Here is a 14,034-nt window from a genome sequence, read left to right on the forward strand (position 1 = left end):
CAACCATACTAAAGCAGGGACTTGACTTATAAAACCTACACAACGTCGCTATAGCAGACCGCTGCACACTCACCTATAAAGTCTGAGTCTTGCAAGGAGTAGTTTGCATGTGCTTACATTGATCAGGAGATATATGCCACAGGATGTGGGAGTGGCCTGGAGGGTAGGGATGGGTTCGGGAGTTTTTTGCTTGGAAGTTCTGGGGAGGATCGATTGCTCATATGGTTATGACTGTGACGGGGAGGTCTGAAGAGGAGGTAATGGATCCCACATGTCAGGAGGAGGATGACAATGGGGCTCTCCTTAGCTAAAAGGGGAAACTGTCATATTCCAAACTCACCATCATCTGGGCTTCCATTACACTTCAGTCCTCAATAAGAAAGAGCCTCTAGCTGCACCCCTTCTCTACTACCTCCTCCATTAACTACCTACCAGTAAGATCAGCAGCTGAGATACACTTTCAGCCTAGCGACACCTGAGTCCTCATATCTTCAATATACCAACACCCTCAATATATGTTCCAATGGCTGCTCTCAAGGAGGCCATGAGTGGTATAGCTGATACTGAGATAGCAATCTCTCAGTATGTATGGGATATGACTGGAGAAATGAAGGATGGATGCTACCTGAGCAAAACAGAGAACAAAGTTAACCTCTGCCATTCTTGATTAAAGGTATTACATCTAGTCTTCCTCAACAACATTCCCCACCTGCTGTTATCACATCTCCTGGTATGTCTTTTCAAGTTACTTTCCCCGCTGCCTCTTTGCATTTTTATGAAGTGCTAGCCCTATCCTGTGAAATAGCAATGAATTGGAGAATGATTCTTTCACAATCCTCGCTATGTTTTCGCCCTATGATTTTAATGACCAACCGTCCATTTCAATGTCCATTCCGTTCAATAAATCATCATTGTTCAAAAGTTCATAATGATCACATGTAAGCTTCAAAGCTTTAAATCAATGTTAATCCCCGTTCATGATTAATAGAATAGACCTGGTCTTCATTTAGAGTAGTGGGAGGGGGTTTCACCAGCGCCTGAATAGGTTGTGTCTCCCTTGCACAATGCTGTCTCCAACTCCTGTAGTGGAGCTGGGCCAGAGAGGATATAACTGGTTTGCACTGGGCTCAGAGATCATTTCTACAAAGATAACCAGATAAATTGGACCTTAAACCCCAGAGAATTAGATCATTTCTGGGCTGAAGAGGAAGTACTGCCAAGGAGAAGAGCTGAAGAGCTGTATGGAAGAGTACTGCCCCTTTGTTGGGTTGGCCTGCAGTTGCTGCTTCTGCCAAGAAGAGGACAAAGACTGGAACTTTACTGAGAATCTACTTGAAGAAGAATCTCCAAGGGCTTGGGTGTGCTTGCCTCCTATTCTGAAGTCGCAGGACCACAAAGACTTCACCTAGAGTCACTGACCAGCAACTGGACTCCTCTGTGGACTCCTGTATTCAAACAGGTGCCAATTTCAGTTCCAGGGCCCTGAGAATTGAATGGTTGATGCTGCAAAGGAAGAACAACAACTCCAATGCAGTCAGTGATGCCACCAGTGATGCCGCGACCTGCACCGAGGCCGGAGGCAGCACTCATGAAGCGAATGACGCACCGCCCCACCTGCACAGCCGCTTCATCGCTCTTCGATGCCTGCAGTTATCTGCCTTCCCGACATCATCGCTTGCACCAATGCCGTCACTGCCAGCACCAGTCCCACGTTATCACGGAGCCAATAACCAACGAGGGTGACTTCATGAACTCTTTGATGTCTCACTGCCTCATGGGAACCGACGCCTCATCACCTTCGCCGCATAACTTCCCCTGTCCTGGATTCAACACTTGCCTCCTCACGGACTCGAACTGGCTTAGCCTCGCCATTGACGCCTCAGCTCCACCACACCGTGCTTTGTCTGTTGACTTTGTTTCCATGGTACTGTTGTTTGCAGGGCGCATGTGTTCCGTGCCCGACCCGCATACCTCATGGTCGGCACCATACTTTGGATTTGTGCCTGTCAGGATGTTGAAATAGCCCCAGGTGGAGTTATTTTGTTTCTACAGGTTTCTATTTTTGAAGTAACCCTTCTAAAAGTATATTGTGGTACATTTATGTTGAAGTTTTGTCATTTGGTCTTGTTTGGTTTAGATAAAGATACTTTGTTTTTCTAAACTTGTGTGATGTCCATTTGTGGTGTTTCGACAATTTACTGTGTGTTAGGGTACAAATACTTTACACTTTGCCTTTGGGCTAAGCCTGTCTGCTCGTGCCAAGCTGCCAAGCTACCAAGGGGGTTAGCAGGTAATGAAGGAATTAAAGGTCCCTACTTAGACAAAGTTGCATACCTCTGCCAATTAGAGACCCTCATTTCTAACAGTGACTTTTTAATAAATATAAATATGATGTTCTACATAGCCAAGTCAGAGCATAGTGGTGATCCTGGCAGTCATATATTTTTGCGTAATCAAGAGAGAGAGGTAGGACCAGAAAGCTAGTCCATGTCCCCGGTTAATATATGATTAAATCAAAAAGAGACTAGCTCAAGTTACTTTAGGGGAGGGGGAAGACTCTGATATGTTTTGTCACGGAGTGTGAACACCCAGCAGGTGTGTTCAAAAAGCCCTCACCCACCAACCTAGTTGGTGGCATGCTTCATCATCGGGCCCACCCAGTGGCACCTAGCGTGCCCCGGGTGTGCTTCAACGCCTGACTACAGCGGAGCTGGTATTTTACTGAGTGTGCGGTGAAGATAGTTAAGGAAGTGATGTTAAAACGGCTGAACGGTGGTCCCAGTACCCGAAGGTAAAATTAGACTTTAATACCTGGGCCTCCGTCAGCGGTTAAAAATAAGGCAAGGGGATGTAAGGGGCGAGTTACGACCTCTCACATCCAATGGGTCAACATGTTTCAGCCAGTGCCTTATGACTAGACTGGCTTTCTTCAGGACCTAAAATAAGTGAGTGCAAATTACCTAATGGGGGTGTAGGGGAGACTATGTGTCTACACGCCCTAAAGTGTATCTACGTGTGAGAGGGGGATTCCCTTCTCAAGACCACCTAGAGCGCGCGCGCACCTAAGGCGCCCATACTTACTCCAGGCAGCATGACTCAGGCCTGTGAGTCTTTTCACCATTGCCCTCCACATCACAGGTGCACTTAATTAGACCAATTAACAAGACTACTTAAGACCTGGGAAAACACTCATTCCCCACCGGTATGCGAAGGAGGCACTACAGGTCCAGAGCAGGCTCAACCCAGAAGTACTGTGAGTATGAGAAACCACCATCACGACTCCTGGTAAGCGCTATTTTCTTTCCTAACAGGTCTCCCTAATCAGTATGGTAAAATGTTTGTCCCCCCAGGGTCAAGCCTTTGCCACCTCCCAACCTTGAGGTCAGACTGAGCAAATAACTTGCGTAAGAATCCCTCCTTGCGCCGCATTTTCACTAATGCACCCTGTTTTACTCCGTCTCTTAAATCACCTCACTCTCGAGTTATCAGTGCGATTCCCACTGTGATGGTACCACCAATACCATCACACCATAGCCGCCTATAGCCCACCAGCACTCGCTATAGTGACGGCATCAGATGTGCGTAAAACTGTACATCCTAATGACTCTACCTTCTCCCTGTGTGTTTTGTTTTGTCCTTCCATGTTATGTGTACAGGTGGTCTTGAGAAGGGAATCCCCCTCTCACACGTAGATACACTTTAGGGCGTGTAGACACATAGTCTCCCCTACACCCCCATTAGGTAATTTGCACTCACTTATTTTAGGTCCTGAAGAAAGCCAGTCTAGTCATAAGGCACTGGCTGAAACATGTTGACCCATTGGATGTGAGAGGTCGTAACTCGCCCCTTACATCCCCTTGCCTTATTTTTAACCGCTGACGGAGGCCCAGGTATTAAAGTCTAATTTTACCTTCGGGTACTGGGACCACCGTTCAGCCGTTTTAACATCACTTCCTTAACTATCTTCACCGCACACTCAGTAAAATACCAGCTCCGCTGTAGTCAGGCGTTGAAGCACACCCGGGGCACGCTAGGTGCCACTGGGTGGGCCCGATGATGAAGCATGCCACCAACTAGGTTGGTGGGTGAGGGCTTTTTGAACACACCTGCTGGGTGTTCACACTCCGTGACAAAACATATCAGAGTCTTCCCCCTCCCCTAAAGTAACTTGAGCTAGTCTCTTTTTGATTTAATCAGTCATATATTTTTGCCATTTTTGTGGACAGAGTAAAGAAACACTGAATCTAATAAATGATCATTGGTGCATTTTCTGCACCGTCAACTATGGCCTTAGAGGAAAGTTAAAAAAACCATTGAGTGGAACCAATTTCAACAATATCATTTTGGGATCAGAGCATGCATATTGGGGCACTGGATGACAGTGTCACAGTGCGCAGAGGCCTTGTAGCAGGAAACACAAGATCCAGGAAAAGGCAAAAAAATCTGGGGTGACCATGCAAAAGATGCAAACTGGCTTCAATTTAAGCCACCAACTGATGTAGCATTAAATTTGCTTTTGTGCCTTAGATCGCTGCCCGTCAGCAAATGGATCTCTCCACATCTTTTTTTTTTTTTAATATATTTATTTATTTATTTCAATTTTTCTGAAAATTCCAGTACAACTTTACAGTACAGATTTTGCATATATATACAGTTCGACAGTCAATGCCCAAAAGAAAAAGAAAAAAAATACACAATAGACAAACCAACGAGGTAGTCCCGGAGGAAGAATAAGAAGAGATAAAAGAAAAAAAAGACACATATTTTTAATCCTCCTTATTTTTCCACTGCACAATTGGTAACCGAATCCTACCCCCCAATGCCCTAGACCTTCTACCTTTCCTATCATAAATAGCTTTCTCTAAATTATATGTGGAAAGTAGCCTTGCTATCCATGTCTGAAATGTCGGAGCCGCTTTATCAATCCAGGCTTTTGCGATAATAATCCTGAGGACTGCCGTAACCATAAACATAAATTCTGGATATCCATTATTATCTCCTATACTAATACCTAACATTATCAGCTCATCCGTTAATTTGACCTTTAGCCCCATGGATCTCTCTAGAAATTCCTCTATTGCCAGTTTTAAAGTGTAAAGTTGTGGGCATTGTGCAAACATATGAGTAATAGTGGCACTTGTTGAGTTACAGCGTGGGCAAGTTATACCAGTGGTCCCACCCCACTGGGCAATTCTAGCAGGTGTATGATACAACGAGTAGACTGTCTTATAATGTTGAGTTTGTAATGTTGCTGAGCACAAGACAGTACGGCCCAGGTCTAATGAGGCTTGAAGAGCTTCGGGATGAGCCCTTACTTGTTCCACCCATTTGTTGACATATTTTCCTCTATCATCTATTTTATATTCCTGTAATTCTGCATACAATTGTCTAATCGTACATTGGAGACTGCTCCCTAGATAATCCATTATCCTACAATTTGTCAATCCTGCTATCCCACCCCGTTTTATTTGGCAATAGCTCCTCACTTGTAAGTATTTAAAAAAATTGTTCCCTGATATTCCAAATTTGTTTTGGATATCCTGGAACAATAAGAACCCTCCTTTTACATCCAGCAAGTCTCCTAATTTCTTAATCCCCCTGCCATCCCACTCTTTCATGACTGCATCCCTGAAGATCTCTGCAGGAAGCTCGTTATTTGTATATAGCCTCAGATATCTATTATACCTCCCTAATCCGAACTTTTTCTTAATTGTCCTCCAGATTTTATATACAGCGCTCAGAATCTTAAACCTCGTGTGTTTAAAATACGTAAAATCCACTGTCGTTACTAAGGCATTCTCTGCCGCCTTTCCCAAGATTGTTTCGTAAACGTTCCCTTGACCCGATCTCTCGCCCTGTTGGTCACTTCCTCCTAATAACCCTTTAGAATAATGGAGAACCGCCGCCCAATAATAAAATCTGAAGTCCTGTGCCCCCCAGCCTCCCTTCTCTCTTGATAGTGTCAAAAATCGATATGCTCTGCGTGTCTTCCCCTGTGCCCAAATTAATCTATTCACTGTTGATTCTATTCTATTAAACCATGTGCCATCAAAGTATAAAGGAATTGCCCTAAAGATGTATACAAATTTTGGAGAGGTTACCATTTTAATAAAATTGATACGTCCCATTAGTGTCAAATGTAAGTTGTTGACTCTCTCCATATTTCTTTTAACCTTCTCTAAAAGTGGTTCCATGTTAATCTCTATTAGGCTCTCTAAATCCGCAGTCACCCTGACTCCCAAGTACATTGCTTCTGAGACTACTCTTGTATCTACAAATATTGTGTGTCTATTCTGCACGACCTGTGTCTTTCCTCTATTTATTAAGTACCCTGAGACCGCTCCAAAATTCTTTGCCTCTTGTTCTATTTCAGTCAGTGCCCCCTCCGGTGCTGGTGTTGTAATAGCCACATCATCCACATAGGCGAATAGTTTGTAATCCTTCTCGTGGAGTCTAACTGGGAGGATCCTATTATTATGTATGAGCCTTCTTAAAAACGGGTCCAGATATATGGCAAATAGTAAAGGTGAGGCCGGACAGCCCTGCCTAGTCCCTCGTCTAATCTGTACTGCCTTCGTATAGGATTTATTAATTCTTATCCTAGCTAAGGGTTGTTTATAAAGTGCCTGGATTGCTGTTATATATCCTTTGCCTATACCTGCCCACTCCATAGCTTTCCAGAGATAGTCCCAGGAGACCCTGTCGAAGGCCTTCTCGGCATCCAAAAAAATAGCCACGACAGGGTCCCCTGCAGCCTCTGCTGCATCTAAGATGGTGATCATCTGCCTAGTATGTTGGGTAGTCCCTTTGCCTGGGATAAAGCCATGTTGTGCTGGGGATACCACCCCCTCTATAACCTTACTCAACCTATTAGCCAGTGATTTAGAAAAGATCTTTGCATCTGCATTTAGTAACGTTATTGGTCTATATGAGCCTGGTTCCGTTGGGGTTTTATCCTTTTTAAGTATTACTATAATATCCGCGCCGGCCCAAGATTGTGGGACTATTCTACCCCCCTGTGCCATGCAGCAGATTGACCACATGTCCTTAGCTAGCACATCCCAGAAGGTCTTGTAGAACTCAGCCGGTATCTGATCTTGGCCTGTTGCTTTGCCAGAAGGGAGGCTGAATGTCGCATCTCTTACTTCCTGGATTGTAAGCTGCAAATCTAACTTGTCTCTCTCCTTCATGCTTAATCCAGCCTGTGGTACCTGTGATAGGTATTCCTTAATCCCTATCTCTAAATTTGGATTATTTGTGTCTTGCTCATATAAAATCTCGTAAAATCTTCAAAACACTTCCTGTACCTCCTCTACCTTATTAACAATTGCCCCTGTGCTATCCTTAATTTCTTTTATCTCCCCTGCTGCTAGTGTTTGTCTGGTCCTAATTGCCAGGAGGTGTCCGACCCTCTCATTAAACTCATAACATTTTTCTCTTTTTGCTAGATAGTTCCCTGCTGTTTTCTGCACCAATGTGACATCTGCATCTGCCTTCTGTACTTCCAGGGCCAGCAGGTACTGCTCAATAGGTTCTTGCCTACCTACTGCTGCCACTAGGCCCTCCTCTAGTTCCACCAGAGCTCTAATCTTCTCTTCCAACTTCTCCTTTTCCTTCTTACTTCTTAACAGTGTATAACTTAGTGTCTCCCCCTCACTCCTGCTTTAAAAGTATCCCATACCATATCCGCTGAAGCCGAGTACCTATTTATTTCCCAGAATTGTGTTATCCATTCCTGCATCCTTGTGATGTATTCCTTCTCCTTCAACAACCCCCGTTCAAATGTCCATGTAGTTGTTGTCCTATTCTTGTTTTTGCCCCTTGATATACTTAGAATCAGCGGATTATGGTCTGACACTATTCTGGGAAGACGTTCTATTGTAGCTCCGCCTACAAGTGAACTAGATATAAAAAAGTAATCCAGTCTAGCAATCGTTTTGTGTGGTGCTGAATAGAAGGTACTTCCTGTTCCTATTGAATTTTTTTCCGCCCACATATCCACCAGAGCATTATGTCGCACAAGATTTTGTACTGCTTTGTATGTCTTTTTTTTCCTCCCTCGATATCTACCCCCACTCTTGTCAATTAGGCCATCCAAGCCATTGATGTTAAAATCCCCGCAACATACTATCGGTTCTGGCCACAGAGCTAGTTCTCCATCCATAAATTCAATCAAATCCGGTTCATCATCAGTTGGCCCATACAATGAAGTGAGTGTGAATCTACCAGCCATAGTCTCCATATCCAGCACCACCCATCTCCCATCTTGATCCTCTTTTTTTTTTTTTTTTTTTTACAGTGCCTTTCCTGGCCAAGATCGCCACTCCCTTGCTTCTCCCTTCCTGTCCTGTATAAGCAAGAACCTCAAACCCCATTTGATCCAACATAAATTTGTCCTTGCCGGCCACATTGGTCTCCTGTAAACAAATTATGTCAATTCTCCAAAATCGAAGCAATGCAGCTAGTTTTTGTCTTTTCTCTCCATTATTTAGACCACAAATATTAATTGTGATTACCCTAACTGCCATTTACTCATGCTTACTATTACCATATTTTCACCTGCCAACTTGAAGTTGTCCAGCTGCTTTCTCTCCTCACTTTGCTTCTTAAAAATCTGTACTGTATTTCTACACCAACCGTCACCTGTGCCAATGCCCCCCCCTTCGGCCCCCTGCTCCTCCCCCCCTCCCACTCTGTCGACCCACCCCCCCTGCTACAGGCAAATAGGTCACAACTGACCTATGCGTGACCACTGTGCATTGTAGTGTCGCCCCCCTCTCCTTCCCACATTTCTCCTTCACCCATTATTACACCCAAACAGGATCAGTGATATAAATATTTTTAACCCATCAGCCTTCTCATTTTCCTCTCTAGTAATTTCCCTTTTACTTCTTCCTAGCTCCTCCTTGTTCTGTTAATTCTGCCAAAAATTCCCCCGCCTTGATCTCTGAAAAAAACATTCTTGTTCGACCTGCAGCGATAACTTTTAGTTTTGCCGGGAACATTAAGTAAGCCTCTGCCCCTTGTCTTTGAAATGCTGCAATCAGTTGCCTGAGTCGCCACCGCCTCTCAACTGTTACGTGGCAAAAGTCTGGTCTAGCAAAAAATGTTATTCCTTCGACAGTCTTTCTAGAGTCTGGTCTGGCTTTTTCCATCAGTTCTTGTCTCGCTAGAAAGTTTCCAAAAAACACTAGCATGGCCCTTGGAAGAGTGTCTGTACCCCCTTCCCGCCTTTTCTTTATTGAAAGTGGGAACCTATGGGCTCTCTGTACTTCTTGCTCCCATTGCCATGGCACCTCCGGGAAGGCCCCTTTTAACAACTTGATAACAAAACCTCTGGGGTCTTGCCTCTCCACCCCTTCCTCAATACCAAGGAGTCTGGCGTTATTCCGCCTCTGGCGATTTTCCAAATCTTCCACCTTCCATTGTAGGTCCTCCACAATCTTTGTCTGCTCCCCTCTAGATGTCTGCCAGTCAGTGACTTCGTCCTCTAGTCTTCCAGTTCTTTCTTCAACTCCTAAGACTCTCTCCTCAACTTCCCCGAATTTTTTGTTTATTTTCCTGATTGAGGCTTGAATCTTTTTAGTATCATGCCTTGCTCTCCGGCTTTCTGCTCTGGCTTCTGTTTGGATCTGTTTTAGTGTGGCAAACATTATATCCAGTTTTCCTCCTTCACTTTGAGCCTCTTGTTCATCCTCTTTATACATACTAGAGGTGGCAGAGTAATCCCATAACAATTTCTTATGTGTGTTCGAGGGTGAGCCTGCCCTTCTGAATACCATCTTGCGTCTTTTTTGAGTACCTCTCCCCCTAGAACCTTCGCTGTCACCAGAACTCAAGCTTAACTCAGAAGTATCTCTCCCTTCGTCACTGCTTGCTATTGTTGATTCAGATTCTTCAGGGACTGAGAAGAACCTGTCTCCCTCTGCCCCCTCCGTGAAATCCGTCTCTGCCAAGTCTTTGTGTGCTCTGAGGCTCGCTACACTCTTTGTGCCATTATTCCCTTGTAGCTGAGCTTGCTCCTCGAACATCTCTGCTTCCACCTCTCTGAGGGCGTCTAGCATCTGTCCAGTACTCAGGACCTCCGCCCCACCAGCAGCCTCTCTCACCTCTCTTTCAGCGCCATCCAGCTCCAGCTCGCCTTTGCTCCCCAGCGCCAGCACTTGCTCAGCGCCGACTGCCGTCCTCTCTGTCGAGAGCTCCGCAAGAAGCGTAGAGTTTGTGTACCCCGGTTGCCTGGTGACGCTTCTGGATGCGTCCTCGAGGACGTTGCTGCTTGTTTCTTCGGCCGGCGGGGCTTCCGTGAGCGGCGGGTTTTCCCTGGATGCTCCTGTTATACTCGAGGCTGTTTTCAGGCTGAAGACTTCTGATACGGAAGGCTGTCTGTAAGTGGGGTCTTTCTCGCTTTTCTTCTTTTCTGTTGGCTCGCGCAGTGATTGATTACTGCCGCTTCGTGTCTCTTTTACCAGCTTGAGCTCTTTCTCCTTCTCGCTGGCTCTGTCAAGCTTGCGCTGCTGGGCTTTGGATACTGTAGCCACGGCGGGTGTCGAGCGTTTGGCAGAAGTCGGTATTTTGGCTTTCGGGATGGTGCCCGTTCTCACGGCCTCACTCTGGCAAGTCTCTTTACTTGATCCGCAAGGCATAGGCTGCTGTTTATCTTTGCCTCGAAACGCCATCTCTTCCTCAGATTCGGTTATGCGGAGTGCTTTGAACACGGAGACAGAGAGTGTCTTTGCTTTTCTCCATATACGTGTAAGACTGCCAAATATACGGTTGCACCTCCTCCAGCCTGGTCTGATGTCTCCTCCTTGCTGGTACTCAGCCCACCATACGGCTAGTTGCATATTATTTTTATTCCCATCTAGTGCCTGGGTCTAGTCTTGGCTCTAGTCCTGGGTCGGAGAGGGGATGTAGTGCGACTTTCTCCTACAACGCTTCGGCGGCCATCTTGCCTCTCATCTCATTTTTGACCAGGATCTCTCCACATCTATATAAATTAAGGATAGATATAATCAAGGTGTGAGCTGTAGAGTTAAAAAAAAAGTATACTCACACTTGCCTGCTCATACTTACCTTAACGATGTAGTGGTACTCGATATTCTGCAGTCAAAAGTGTTGCAGCTTGATATTTGACTCGCAACCCACCAATATATACATATATCTATATTTTGAAATTCAAACACAATGGGCTTAGTCAATCTGAGAGCTTTGTGTACTATAACAAAAATGTGTATGTAATTCTGCATTATTCGTTGCCTTCAGGCATTTATGCTAAATCGTCATTGCTTCCCCTTTGAGACACACACTTCTGAAATGGCTTATTAAATAACCTAGAGGCCTCTACTGTAGGGCACTTTCATGGTGATGGGGACACGTCGCAGAGCCATTGCTCAAGCAGCAGCAGGAGAGTGCATGCGAGAGCACCATCAGGAATGCTGAGCACATTCCATTCTGTGCTGAGCTGTCTCAGGCAGGCTTCTGCATCAGATTTTATGATGGAGAGAATATTATATGGTAGTGGATTTTGTTATTTTCTTTCCCAGGGGTTGTTACCTAAATGGATTTCTGGCTTTGGCTGCAAGTGTTTCAGAAGCATTTAGCAGCTTCTTTGTGAGCTCATTAATATTTTGTGCCTTCTTGAGCTATTTAACACATGGATAATTTTTCTGCAGAGATTGTGGATGGAAACTTCCATTCGTTTGCTCGAAAGTAAATCAAGTAAATGAGATATGATTTGCAGAATTTGAATAATTTAGGTAAATCATCATGCTGCAAAATATTCATTTCATTATCACCTAGTAAATGATCAGTTTTTGTTTATATGCAAAGGGCTGCGCAGTGTTGAGGTAGTGATTAAAGACAATATTAATTGCAAACTCTTTTCCATCAGGGCCTGGAACGAGGTTACTTGTATTTTCTTGGAACTGTTATGAAGTGTTAAACAGCACTTCATAGATTTAAATATACTTATCACTGCATGTAATTATAAAAGGCAGGAATACCTAGACAACTGTATGGCAGTGTTTTGAAAATCTATAGAGAAGGCAAACTCGCTAATTACACACACCTGATTAAGTCAGAGCAAACTAAACAGCAAATAGATTGTAACATTTCATACTAGGCTACTTGATGTAGACTAGTGACGTCATTTGACAAAATATTAAATCCTACTTTAGTAGCATCGCCAGCACATGCAGTTTTGAATGAAAACACAGCAAGTGTTAGACTGAAGGGAACTAGAGGTTCTGTGAACCCCTTGCATGCCAGCTTGGTGGGGCCTCACAATACTGCATCTTCTCTCCTGCAATCTATTATTGGGCTGAGTCATTGTGTAAGCTAATGTAAATTGTAAATTGATACTTGTATAGCGCACTACTCACCCGCAAGGGTCTCAAGGCGCTTGTACGAATACCGCTGTGGAACCCATCCTGGCTTTCCCTGTGAGGTGTCCACTCCTGGGCACCCCCAAGGTGGAGGCCAGGCATCCTTAGCGTTGTGGGGGCTGTTGTGGAGATTAAGCAAGCTATTGCCCAGAGTTGCAGAGTGGGACTCCATGATTGGAATAGGCACCGAGGCGAGAATTATCAGGTCCGTGGAATTTTGAGCCCAAGACCCGCCGAGGTGGGGAATTGAACCCTGGTCCCGGACTAGACCTCTGCATCAGGGTCTGCCTCTCTAACCATTGAGCCACACTTCTCCACTCCATGGGAGCATCACATGTTCAGCAGTACCTTTTGCATGACTGCGCATTGACTGATTCCTCTTTTAATGAAGGATCATCAGTGGGTGGGAATTTGGATGGCAGCGTTGGTGTTATCAAGGGTGGCTCTTGGTCTAGCTCTTCATGGAGGTCTGCACGTGAAAGAGACTCGTACTCATTGGAGTTTATGTACATAAGACACAGTTGAGATGTAATTCCTCCGGTGATAAATCCATCAGTCGATGGTCACAGGAATCTTCAAAAAAAGAAAATTGACGATAATATCCATATTAGGGGTGGGCAGAATTTGCGTAATCGCGTTACGCAAATCTCCGTGAAACAGTAAAAATCTCCACAAACACGCAGAAATTCCGCGAACACGCGGAATTGCTTGCTCGCGATGCTTTTTTACTGTTCGCAATTGCTTTTTGCGTGCTCTGTGGAAATATCTCGCGAATACACATTTTGTGAACGCGAACAAGCAAAAAAGTTCTCAAAGACGTGAAATGCAGAACTTTGGCCAATTTCGCGTTCTCCGCGGAACGCGAAATTACCCAAATTCCACAAATTCCACGAGCGGAACGGAATTTACCGCCCAGGCCTAATCCATATGAGAATAGCTCAAACAGGTAAATGAACAAGCTCTTCACCTTTTAAAAGTCAAAGGGAATTGACATAAAAATTCTGAAAAAAGACTATCTTTTGCTGTTAAAAGAAGCCAAAGATAGTCTAAGGAAGGAACTTTCGAGCAAGAAGACTAAGGTTATCAAGGCGAAAGATAATATCATTAGATATATGACACTACTCAGCGCTGAAAATCATGACATTTATAAGATTCTGAAACAATATTGACATTTTTGGATATCTACAAGGATTTGTCCATATCCATAATAAGAAACACTTAGCCCAAGAAGATCTGGCCTCTTGCAGAGCAGCCTCCCTACCTGGGTCGATATCGGCCCATGGGACCCCATCACCAGTGGGCTGGCCAATTCATTGGGGACCACGGGGAGCCTGAAGGCCCCCACCGTCCTTGCCAGCTCCTCGTGTCCTATGGGAGCCGGCATTGCTGTGAGACCTAGGGAGCTGCTGATTATGTAGCTTCCTGGATCCCAAAACATTGTGTCTGTTTTGCTGCTCGGTAGGCACCAGCAGGAAAACAGACACATGCTCTGCTTTCAACAAGCAAGAGCATTATCTGCTCTCGTTTGCTGAAAGCAGAGCACTTGTTTGCTATGGCTTGGCTAAAGCATTGCTCCTTCCAAGCCATAGCAAACTGCAAGTTCCCGGGGGTGGGCACCCCGGAACATTGCTGAAGCCGACCCAAGGGGTGG

This window comes from Lissotriton helveticus, chromosome 2_1 (genome assembly GCF_964261635.1).
Source record: "Lissotriton helveticus chromosome 2_1, aLisHel1.1, whole genome shotgun sequence".
Taxonomy (NCBI): domain Eukaryota; kingdom Metazoa; phylum Chordata; class Amphibia; order Caudata; family Salamandridae; genus Lissotriton; species Lissotriton helveticus.